The sequence below is a fragment of the Passer domesticus genome, chromosome 4 (genome assembly GCF_036417665.1).
Source record: "Passer domesticus isolate bPasDom1 chromosome 4, bPasDom1.hap1, whole genome shotgun sequence".
Lineage (NCBI taxonomy): Eukaryota > Metazoa > Chordata > Aves > Passeriformes > Passeridae > Passer > Passer domesticus.
Window position 1 is genome coordinate 5,232,487 of NC_087477.1, and position 10,518 is coordinate 5,243,004.

Below are 10,518 nucleotides of genomic sequence, written 5' to 3' on the forward strand. Positions count from 1 at the left end.
ACTGACAGAACAAGGGGACACAGTCTCAAGCTACGTCAGGGAAGGTATAGGTTAGATATTAGGAAAAAAATTTTCACTGAAAGAATAATAAAGCACTGGAACTGTCTTCCCAGGGAGGTGGTGGAATCACCATCACTGGATGTGTTTAAAAAAAGACTGGACATGCCACTTGGTGCTATAGTCTAGTTGAGATGTTAGGGCATAGGTTGGACTTGATGATCTTAGGGGTCTCTTCCAAACTCATGATTCTGTGATTCTGTGATTTAGTCAAGACTGTTTTGTGGGCTTTGTTTCTTGTATTCATTGTCTTGGTTATTCTATCCAGTTTTGCTCAACGCTTGCAAAAGTCCATGGCAGAAGCCTTCATTCTTGAAAACAAAAAGGGGGCACTTGTGGAGGCCCAGGGGCCTCTCATTGCAACTGTAATACCTTAGGGCAAAGGGGACCAAGGTGAAACAGAGAAACCCCTCTGAATGCAAGGCTCTCACCCATGGCCACTTGCAGCCTCTTGCAATCTGCAGGTTTTGTTGCTATCACCCACTTCAACTGCCATTTTTTCCTTATATCTACTCTCCAGAGAATGTTCTCCTCTCTCTTCTCCCCTGCTGGTCCTGGCTTCACCCCTTCTCCCCCCCGAATGAAACCCTCAGACCCCAGCCTCATTTTCTCTCTGGCCCTGGACCCTCTTCATGGCAATGCACAGCGTTTGGGGTTCCACACAAAGACCCATCTCTGGCCTCATTCATCAGCACTTGAAGCAAGTGTGCTCCGGCCTCTGGGAGTGCAGCTCGCTCACACGGGCTCACTGTGGACACGCCGCAATCACACAGTCATTGAGTGCACCAGAGAACCTGGCCTCTAATAAAAGGCAGGAATGCCACAAATCACCCAACCCAATGCCTTGCATGTCTCTACTTTTTCCTTCTCCTCTCATCTCTCATGTCACTTTCCCCATTTCCTCTCTCTGCCAGCTTGGCTTCTCTCTCTCCTGGCTGCAGCTTCAGCCACATGTGTGACACTGCAGGAACAGCCTGACCCACAGGGAAGTGGGAGAGGACTCTTTGTCAGCAACTGAAGTGACAGAACAAGGGGGAATGGGATGAAACTGCAAGAGCTGGAATCCATTCCATGATGGCAAGAAGTTCTTTCCTGTCAGGGTGCTTGTCCCTGACACAGGGACCAGCGCAGAGAGGCTGTGCATACCCCATGCCCACCAACATCCAAGGCCAGCTTGGACAGGGGCCGCAGCAACCTGCTGTGCTGGGAGGCTGCTCAGCTTGCAACCAGATGATCTTTAGGGTCCCTTCCAAGCCAAACCATTCAAGGATTTCATCATTCCACCACGCCCACCTCCCAGTGTGGAGCGGCCCTGAAACTTCTGTGACATCACAGCTCCCACAGTGTTCCAGGTGGAACGTCCAGCACCTGGAAACCACCACAGCAGACACTCTGCCTGCTGCCAGCGCTCAGCTGGCGCTCGCTCTGCGCTCTGCCCGGCAGCACTCAGCTGTTGCTGCTGCTGCCTGGGCTTTTCCTGCTGCCTGCTCTGGAGCACCAACCCCAGCAGGATGAGCACTGCTGCGCCAGTGGAGGTACAGTGCCATTCTAGGGAGGGGGCAGCCTGCTTGAGCAGGCTGCAGCCACGTGGCAATGGATGGTGTGGGACAGGAACCCCACTGTGAGATTGTGCTGTCTCTTGCAGACTAACAGAGACACTGTGGAGGAGATGGGAGTGGACATGGTGCTGAATGAGGAAGAAATGATGGAGGTGGACGTGGAAGAGCAGGTTGAGGACATGGAAGTAGATGTGGAGGATGACATCAAGGAGATGGAAGTGACACCAGGAGGAATTTCCCCAGGGAAATGCTGCTCTGGCCTTGGCAGGGGCTGCCCAGGGAGCTTTGCAGTGCCCATCCCTGCAGCTGTCCCAGGAAGGCCTGCAGGTGGCACTCAGGGCTCTGGGCTGGGGACAAGCTGGGCATCGAGCACTGCTGGGACTCCATGGTCTCACAGACCTTTCCCAACCTTAGTGATTCCATGAGTCTATGATTCTATGAAGACATGATTCAGAACAGAGTTAACTCAAATCTATCATACACAAATATTACAGAGGTCAAAATTCACGTGAATGAAATTTAAGATTATTCTTTAAGACTGAAAGAATTGTATGTCAATGTTGCATATAGGTAAAGCCCTATAAAAGAAGAGCCTTGTTACCCTTGTAAGATGATGCCTCGGGCCTCCTGCTTCGGCTAAGTACAGCTAACAGGCAGGGGTGAGGGGCTCCCATCAGGGCAGGGAGAGCCGAGCTCAGGATCCCAGGCATCCGAGCAGAAGGGGATTGGTGTCTCCTTTATTGAGGTGGGTGTTAATAAGGTCCCAGTTCAGTGGCTGTTGTCACCAGCAGAGGCTCACCCCACGGCAGAGGAAGCAGCTCTGGGCTGGGCTCCTGCAGCAGCAGTGGAATTCCTTTCCCCATGAGCAGTGGCTCCCACAGTGCTCCTCCAAAGCCAAGACAGGGCTAGGAGCTGCACCCAGCCCCTTCCCCCAGCCCAAATCCCACCGTAGCTCTGGCCCTCCTCCTGCTTCCCCAGGGAAAACTCCCAAAGAAACAGAGCTCTCCCTTTGTCTGAAGCACCCAGCAATCACCTGCCATTAGCAACTCACTGGCAAGAAATTCTACAGGTGAAAAGGAAGAACAGAAAAGAAAACCCTTCCCCAAACAAGGAGGTGGCCAGATGCTGAAGGAGCACACACACATCCCCAGCTGGTGAGAAACCCTCCCCCTGCCTCAAAGAGGAAGAGTCTGACGGTGCAGGAGTGAAACCCACAGACATTACAACCATCCAGGTTCCAGCTGAACTGCAAGGGCAGCCACAGCCAGCAGCAGTCGCCCCTGTAGAACCAAGGAGATCGAAGATGAAATCAGAGCACCCAAATGCTGTGGAGTCTGGCAAATCTGGGGCCATCTCAATACACCACCTTCACTGCAACCATTAATGCCCATACCAACCGAGACACAGTGGGCTCTGCCACCAACAAGCTTAGAAATAATGAGAGTGTGATCAATGGCCCCATGCAGGCCTGATGCAGTCTGTGCTGTGGTTAAGGACCTCAGAAAAGAATTTAAAGAGGAAATGAGGGAGATGAGGCAGGAGGTAAGATAAATGCAGCACTAGTGCAAGTCACAGGCCCCAAAGTCAGAGCCCAACGTCCCCCAGCTACTGTGAGAGTACATCCCACGAACTGACCTGTGCTTCTTCCTGAGTGACCATGGGGAAGGCATGGGAACGTGGGATGGGAAACCCACTTCTGTCTTAGCAGCACAAGGAGGGAAAACTCAACTCAAGGAAGGAAACACTAATCGAGGGAGTTCCAGTAAGGTGAAGGTAGCCTCCTGCCATGACCAAGCTGCTGGGTATGATCTGTCAGATCCCCTTAAAAGGTACCTCTAGTATGAACGCCCAGGAAAGAAAGAATAACCACGGCTAAAGGGGCCCTGCCTCTAGCCAGGGAGAGGCACGGGAAAACCAGGTCTTTTGGATGGTGTGGATCCAATGGCCTTTCCACATCTCCTTGGGAAAGGAAGGTGCCCACAGCACAGCTCGTACACCAGGATGCCCAGGGACCAGATGGTGGCTGGCTGGCCATGGGAGCAGCCAAAGAGGATCCACTCCGCTGGGCTGTACTCCGGCATTCCTATGGGACACGGGCGCAGCTCATCAGGCCCATGCTGCTCCCTCCCTCCCTCCCAGCCAGCTCCCGTTCCACAACAGCCAGCCCCTGCCCTGCCGAAAACTAACTGGGCTGCAGCTGGCTGAAGAAGGATTCTCCCTCCCTCCCTCCCTGTTCCCCCTCTGCCAGCAAAGGGGGGAACCTCCGCTGCCCGGCTGGGCCCGGCTTTGGGCTCACCTGACATCCGGGTGTAGAACGTGTCCTGGAGGATCGTGCCGCACCCGAAGTCGATGAGCTTCGCCTCGCCTGTGCCCAGGTCCACGAGGACGTTCTCGGCCTTGATGTCGCGGTGTAGACGCCGCGGCTGCTGCAGGGCCGCACGGCCTCCAGCACCGGGCGGAGCAGCCCCCGCGCCACGGGCTCCGTCAGGAAGCCCCGCTCCTCCAGCAAGTACCAGAGCTCCTGACTGCGCTCCGCACGCTCCATGACCAGCGCCAAGCCGTCGGGCACCTCGAACCAGCCCAGGAGCCGCACCACGCCGCGGAAGCCGGGCCGCCACACCTTCCACAGCAGCGCCAGCTCCAGGGCCACAAGGGCGCCCTTGTGCTGCGGGGGGACCGCGATGCCGACAGCGGGGCCGATGCTGCGCCGCGCCTTGGGCCCCCTGCCCGGCCCCGCCGCGGCTCGCCACTGCCCGGCCCGGCACGCTGCGCGGGCCCCGCTCTCTCCACGCTCGCTCCCCTCCGCCTGCCGCCCTGCCGGGCCTCGCCTCAGCCCCGCCCGGCTCGCCCCGCCGGCTCCTCCGCGGGCCCCGCTCCCTCACCGGCCGCGCCCACTCCCAGACGCGCTCCCGGCACGCTCGCTTGATGGCCGCCTGCGAGCCAAGGCCAGCGGCGGGCTCAGCTCGCCGCCCGCCGCCCCGCTCCGACCCGGCCCCGTCTCTTACCGGGTCCCGGAGTAAACGCTGCCGCAGCCGCCGCTGCCCAGCAGCGGCCCTCCCGGCAGAGCTGCTCTGGGCGAGGCTTCTCTGCCCGTGCGGGCGGCACCGCGCTCTCGCTCTTGTGCCCGGGGCAGCCGAGCGCCCGGCGCGCTGCTGCTTGCCGAGCCGCCCCGGGCTGCGGCGGCTCGGGGCCGGCGGCCGAGCTGGCGAGCGGCGGAGCTCGGAGCGGGGAAGCTGCCGGCAGCGCTGTCGGCGGCGGGCCGGGAGCCGGGCGGCAGCGGGGCGGCTGCGGGCGGAACCGTGGCAGGGGCTTCCTTCGGGGCCGGGGCCTCGGCCGGGGCCGGGCCAGAGCCCGCGCCAGGCGGAGCCGAAAGACCGTGCTGCTCCGCCGGCAGCAGAGCGAGCGGCACCTCCAGCGGCGCCACGGGCGGGACGGAGGGAGCCCGGCGGAGGCGGAAGCACGGCGGGCCGGGCAGCGGCGGGCACGGGGCGGCCCCGCCGAGGGGCGCCGTGCGGGACGCGGCGTGAGCCGGGCGGGAGAGGTGGGACACGGACGGGACGGGACGGGAGCAGAGCGAGTGTGAGAGCGAGAAGGGGATGGGGAGCCAGTGGAAAGTCGAACGGAAAACCCATCGAGAGAAGCGCTGCTGCTGCTTCTGTGCCCCGCGGAACGAAAGAGAGAAAGAAACAAATCACACCCCAAAGTCATTCCTATTAGAGAAATAACCAAAGAAAACAATGGAGCAATAAAGAAGAGTGCTGGCTTGTGGCTTCTTTCTTCTTTGGGTGAGACGAAGCATTTCATGGGGAAGAATTGCCTCTTCTGACAGTTTTGCCAGTGGACAGGAGTGCAGCATTGAATTTTGAAGTCGAAAAGGGAAATCGTGTCAGTAATGTCATCTCTTTTCATCCTCTCTTGAGACAGTTGCAGGCTGCCAAAAGACATGGGCTGCAGTGTGGAACTTGGGGCCAAGTTTCTTTTTCTGCCAGAGGATGAGAAGGGGAAGCATCCCAGAATCATGGAGTCGTGGCATGGCTGGGCTTGGAAGGGATCTGAAGAATCCCATGGCTGCAACCCCGCTGCTGTGGCTGGGGAGCCCTTGCACTAGACCGGCTTGTCTGGAGCTCCGTGCAGCCCGGCCTTGACAACTGTCAGGGACGGGACATGCACGCCTTCTCTGGGCAACCTGTTCCAGGAGAGTCTTTTTTTCTGAATCCCTTAGCTAAACCTAATCTGTCTCCATTTGGATCCAGTCTCCCTTGTCCTGTCCTTGCCTGCCCTTGTACAAAGTGGCGGGGGGGGGGATTGGTTGTGGAAGAGATTAAGAAAAGTGCCCAATGAACAGACAATCAGTGCCCCACCTCTAACAGATAGGAATAGAATTCCCCTATTTGCAACCTAAGACAACTGGGATCCTGGATCCATTTTTCCTGTGGCTGCGGGTCCCAGCCCCAGCGGAGCAGAACTGGGAGCTGGGACTGCGATCCCTGATTGCCGATCCCCTTGTCTCTCTCTCTCCTGTTCCCTCCCTTTCCTCTGGGGGATCACAAATCCCAGAGCAGCTGCAGAGCCCCGTGCCCAGCCCGGGTTTCCCAGCAAAGGGAGGCCTGGGGGTGAGGTGCCCCGGGCTAGCCAGGAATGGGGGTCCGGGGGTCCCTGGGCTCATGGAAACAGGGAACCCAGGGGCTGGCAGAGGGGGATACCCGGGAAAGGGGGTGCAGGGGGTGTTGGTGCAGGACAAGGGAGTGCAGGGGGTCCTGGAACTGGGGAAGGAGATGCAGGGGGGTCCCAGTGCCCCAAAATGGGGATTCAAGGGGGTCCCCGGGGGAGTCCCCAAAGCCCCTCCCAGGGGGAGCAGGAGCTGGGTCGGGAGCTCTGGGCAGAGAAAAGGGGGTGACCCCGGCATGGGGGGACATGGGGGAGTCAGACGCGCTCTGAGGGGGGACACGACCCCCGGGGACCCCCCTCACCTTCTCCCGCAGGGGAGGCCGAGCCCCAGCCCAGCAGACGAAGCCCAACACGAAGCCCCCGAGCCCCGGCAGCACCTTGGGGGGCATCCGGCGGCAGCTCCGGGGGCGGGAGGGGCAGGATCCGGGAAACGGCGGCTGGGAAGGGACCGGCACGGACTGGGACAGGCTGGGATGGACTGGGACAGGCATGGACTGGGACAGGGATGGACTGGGACAGGCATGGACTGGGACAGGCACGGACTGGGACAGGCACGGACTGGGACAGGCATGGACTGGGATAGGGATGGACTGGGACAGGCATGGACTGGGACAGACTGGGATGGACTGGGACAAGCTGGGATGGACTGGGACAGGCACGGACTGGGACAGGCTGGGATGGACTGGGACAGGCATGGACTGGGACAGGCACGGACTGGGACAGGCTGGGATGGACTGGGACAGGCATGGACTGGGACAGGGATGGACTGGTACAGGGATGGACTGGGACAGGGATGGACTGGGACAGGCTGGGATGGACTGGGACAGGGATGGACTGGGACAGGCACGGACTGGGACAGGGATGGACTGGTACAGGGATGGACTGGGACAGGGATGGACTGGGACAGGCTGGGATGGACTGGGACAGGCATGGACTGGGACAGGCTGGGATGGACTGGGACAGGCATGGACCGGGACAGGGATGGATTGGGACAGGCTGGGATGGACCGGGACACTGGGACACACCAGGGTACACCGAGATACCCCAGGACACACCAGAATACACTGGGACACACCACACCCAGGACTGGGACCCACTGGGAGCAGGATCAGAGCACACTGGAACCTAGCAGGACCAGAAGTGGGGCAGTAGGGATCATAGTGGCAGCAACTGGGATATACTGGGAGTGACTGGGATCATACTGGTGGAAACTGGAACTATATTGGGTTAGCTGGATGTGACTGGAAAGGACCATGAGTATGCTGAGGGCAACTGGGATATACTGGGAGTGTCTGTAACCATACTGGGGGTGACTGGTTTGACTGGGACCATGCTGAGGGAGAATGGGATCACACTTGGAATGACTGGGCCAGTGCTAGGGGCAACTGAGAGCAACTGGGATCATACTGGAGCAACTGGGACCACAGTGAGGGTGACTGGGGTCATACTGGGATCATATTGGAAGTCACTAGGAGCAAGCTGAGAACAGCTGGGACTATGTTGGGGCAACTGGGATATACAGGGAGTAACTGGAATCATGCTGGAGTTGACTGGGAGTCGCTATGAGCAACTGGAATCATGGTGGAAGCTACTGGGAGCAACTGGGAGTGCGTGGAAGCACGCTGCAGGCAACTGGGATATACTGGGAGAGGCCAGGAGTGAGTGGAATCACAGAGCAATCATAAAGGAAGCTACTGGAATAATATACTGGGAGTGACTGGGATGGTACTGGGAGTAACTGGAACCATACTGGGATGATAGTGGGGGAAAAGGGCATTGTACTGAGAGTACTGGGAGTGACTGAGATGATACTGGGGGTGAGTGGAACCATACTGGAAGAGGCTGGAACCATCCTAGGGTTGAATGGTAACACCTGGGACCATTCTGGGATCATTCTGGGAGTGACTGGGATCATACTGGGATTGTAATGAATGCAACTGAAAGTTACTGGGATCATACTGGGTGTGACTGGGAGCCACAGGGCCCATGCTGGGAGTGACCTGGGCACCCCTGGGGGAACTGGGGCAACTGGCCCAGCTGGGGCTCAGGGTTGTTCTCCCCCAGGGCTGCCCCGGGTCCTGCTGCCACCTCCGACCCCACAGAGCCAAGGGACAGGGGACAGGGACAGGGGAGAGCTGAGGGACAAGGACAGGAGACAGGGACAGGGACAGGAGAGGGACAGGGCAGAGCCAGGGAACACGGCCTGGCCGAGGGACACTGAGCTCCAGCACTTGGGGCTGTTGCCCTTGGGCTCCCAGCACAGCCCAGGGGCAGAATCCCCTCCAGAAACTGTTGTTTGCTTTCAGCTTTGCTCTGCAACATTCCCCAGGAGCCCCTGCAGCGGCTGCAGCCCGGCCGGGTGCCCGGGGCCACCAAAGCCGCTCCGGCAGTGCCCTCCTGCCCTGGGCAGGGCACACAACAGCCAAGGAAAGGCTCCTGCAGGGCTCAGGGCAGGCACAGGGCACTCCCCTGGCGCTGCCACGGGCACAGCAGAGCCGGCCTGGGCACAGCATTGGCACCCATGTCCCATGCAATCCCAGCAGGGATTATGTCTCATTGTGTTATAAATGAGAAGCTTGACTAGACCAATGTTCAGGCAGCAATCAATATATTAATTAATATGGTAAAGTATGAGCAATACAGCACTTGGTAACAGTGGGGGAAATTTTCCCTGCAACTGCACACCGATAGTTGAGGCTTACAGGCATTGATAGGGGTACTCATAAGTTTTCTCAGCAGTTTCCATTCCCAATTTTTATGTCACAATTCTATACACTATTATGATTTAGTTTTTCTCAGGATGTATCCCAGAAAGGAGTATCCCCAGATGGTGGTGTCTGTCTTCTGAAAGAAGGAAGAAATCTCTCAGCTGGTGAGGTCCAGATTCCAGATGGGTTCACCTTTTAATTGCAAATCTCATAACAGTGATATCCAGCTTCCCTTGGTGGAAACTATCAATCCTTGGGTAGATGTTCATCTTCCTTTGTTAAGCTGCTTTTCACTGTTTTGTTAATGCGTCGAGATAAGCATGTTTCCTTTTGATATCTTCTAAAGCTATAGTTTCAAAGATCCTTACTACAAACAATATTCTAAAATGATACTTCAAAAGGTTATTATTGCAAAACTCTTTTTAGCTCAAAGCAGAAAATTCCTGTCAAACAGCAACATCCTTAAAGCTTTAATTCAAATGCTCCTAAATCAAGATTTATAAAGATTAATTGTGAACAAAGGAGAGGTTCAAAGGCCTTCTTCCATGCTTTCCTTCCTCAGTTATTTATTAGAATTGTCTTTATAACTGTCCCACAGTCAGTTTCTACACATATCACAATCACAGATATACACGTTGCCTGTATGTACCTGACATGAAACACAGCTTTGTATTTCACATTACTCCCTTTTTTCTTTTTGTTACTTTTATTAACACTTTCTTTATAACCTTTTAAAATTTTAAGCCTGCTTTACTTTTCTCCTAATCCTATCTCACAACAAAATAAATATATAAATATTCAAGTGACAATAAAACCCACCACACTCATGAATACATTAATTAAGAAATCTCAAAATTAGAAAAATCTTAAATTAACAAACTATAACACTACAATGTCACAATAAACCTTTTGCCAAAATTTCTCTAATTTTCTAAAGTTCCCAGTAAAGGCTCTTTTGAGCCTCTGAGAATCTCTTGTTGGTATTTCTCCAGGGAGGCCAACTCAAAGGACAAAATAATAATAAGTCCTTCTAAAGGTCTTCTTGAGAGAGTTGTTTGGAGGAAACAGCTGCAAGAGGAAATCTGGGAGCAAGGGGAAGGGCATAGATCCAGCTGCTCCAATTGAAGAGATGTCCTTAGACATGGCCATTTAACCAGGAGAGCTGGAAACACCTGAAGGAGGGGGTCATGAAATATTAGACTGAATGTTGGTGGCTCAAATAGAGGGGAAGATCAGTATTTCTTCTCCTGACATCAGTAGAAGAATCCATGAGATCCAGGAAATAATTTCCTGTTCCCGATGGGATAACTTTGCCATTTCTTAAATGTACTCAAGTGACCCAGGTAATAAAGGTTTGCTTGTATATGATGAAATATGCAAGTATTAAAAGCTGTGCCCCTTTCCAGGCAGCCATCAGCTGTGTGCCCATGAACAGGCAGTGCCACTTGTGCCCTGAGGTGCCCAGCTGGGATTGGATCTCTCCGAGAGCACCTGAGGGAGAGCAGAGCACCTTGCAAGCTGCAGGT